The following is a 2,071-nucleotide window of genomic DNA, read 5'->3' on the forward strand; positions in this document are numbered from 1 at the left end:
TATTCTCTCTTTAATTTGTGATTAAAAGCATGTTCATCTAACTTAATTATAAATATTTAATAATAATTTTTTATCCTTTAGGATTGTATTGGTATGATAGATGGGACACATGTTGATGCTATGCTACCTGCTAATCTTCAACCACGATTCCGTGGTCGAAAAGGTGTTACACAAAATGTTTTAGCGGCTTGTAACCCAAACAAGTTATTCACTTACGTATTAGCTGGATGGGAAGGTTCTGCAAATGACTTTAGAGTCCTTCAAGATGCATTGTCTAGGCCACAACCTCATGGTTTGAAAGTATATGATGGTAATTTCATCAATTCTTCAATTTTGTTTTAATTACTTCAATTAATAAATGATATTCAATGAAATGACAAAAAATTCTACTAAACACTTTCACATCATATAAATTGTAGGAAAATATTACTTGTGTGATGCGGGATACACGACCATGCCGGGTTTCATCTCCCCATATCGTGGTGTTCGTTACCATTTGAAGGAACAAATAGGAAGAACACCTAAAAATAGAAGGGAATTGTTCAATCTTAGACATTCTTCTTTAAGGTCTAAGATCGAATCTACATTTGGTTGTTTGAAGAAAAAGGTGCACATGAAATGGACGGATACATGTTAGGCCTGTTTGTTTCGCAAAAAAAGACCGAAAGTGGGGGAAAGTGGGGGAAAAGAAGGTGAATTTTGATGTTTTCCTCCACTTTCAGAGGTTTGGTTTGTCAAAGCTATAACCGAAAGTAGGGGAGAAAATGAGTTGTCACCATATTATTGGTTGATGTGAGTAATTTTTGATGTTTTCCTCCACTTTCCTTGTTTAGGTTCTTTTCTTGTGTTTGGTTCATTCTTAAAAGTGGGGGAAATAGATGAGATGAGATGAGTTGTCATTATATTATTAGATGATGTGACACATACTTAGGAAAATCAATTTCCTTGTTTTTTTGGAGGAAAGTGATGGAAGGAAATTTTAATGAGATGTGATGAGTTGTCACCATATTATTGGATGATGTGAGTAATTTTTAAAGATGGCAGAAAATGAAGAAAAATGGGGGGAAATGAGTTAGATGAGTTGATTGATGTGACTCATTTCTTGTGTTTTGTTTATTTTTAAAAGTATGAAATGAGATGTGATGGGATGAGTTGTCACAATATTATTGGAGGAAAATGGAGAAAGTGAAGGAAAGTGAGTTTTGGAAAGTGGGGGAAAGTGAAAAGTGAAGGAAGGTGGGTTTTGGATTCTGTGGGAAACGAAACAAACAGCCCCTAACTCACAGGCCGGGGGTACTTTTGTGCCCCTCTCCCCCCTTTTTTTGGGGTAAAAAAGGAGGGGAAATTCCCTCTATTATGAAAAATACAAGCTCCGACCTCTATACTACTGTCTTAATAGTAAATGTTGCTAAGATATAACGAAAGTCTTCTTCAAATTTGTCCCTTCATCCCCCGCCCCCGAACTATTTTCATCTTACCCCCTAAACTATTTAAACTATTAAATTCGTTCCTTTTAACCTAACCCCCACCCCCCACAAAACCCTCCAAAAAAACTTTTTAGTCCCACATTATCCCTTGACTATTACCTTTGGTACCAAGTTACCACTTCTCCTTTACTAATTTAGGGAATTTCAAATGGATAAATTGATAATTCAAGTGGTAAGGTGGGACTGAAATGATAACACATGGGGTAATTTGTGACTAAAAATAGTGCAGGGGTAACTATGGGTGAGTTTAGAATCAATTGGTAAGATGAGACTGAAAATAGTTTAGGAGTATTAAAAGGACCAAATAAATAGCTCAGTAGTCAAGTAGGGGCTGAAGCCTACTACTTGCCTACTGACTCATGGTGTCTTTCTAAAGCAGTTCAATGACATTTGGGAGAATGCTTTAGAAATATGAATACTTGAGGGTCAAATATACAAGTAACAAAAGGGTCTAATATGAAAAACCTCTAAGAAATTTTCATCCTTTTTCCCCTTAGTTATTATTAAGTTTTCATTTGTTGACTATTCTCCAACCGATCTAAAGACATAGCTACATTTTATTACAAGCACCATATATTCAAGTA

Source organism: Asparagus officinalis, chromosome 3 (assembly GCF_001876935.1).
Source record: "Asparagus officinalis chromosome 3, Aspof.V1, whole genome shotgun sequence".
In the NCBI taxonomy this organism is placed as follows: Eukaryota; Viridiplantae; Streptophyta; class Magnoliopsida; order Asparagales; family Asparagaceae; genus Asparagus; species Asparagus officinalis.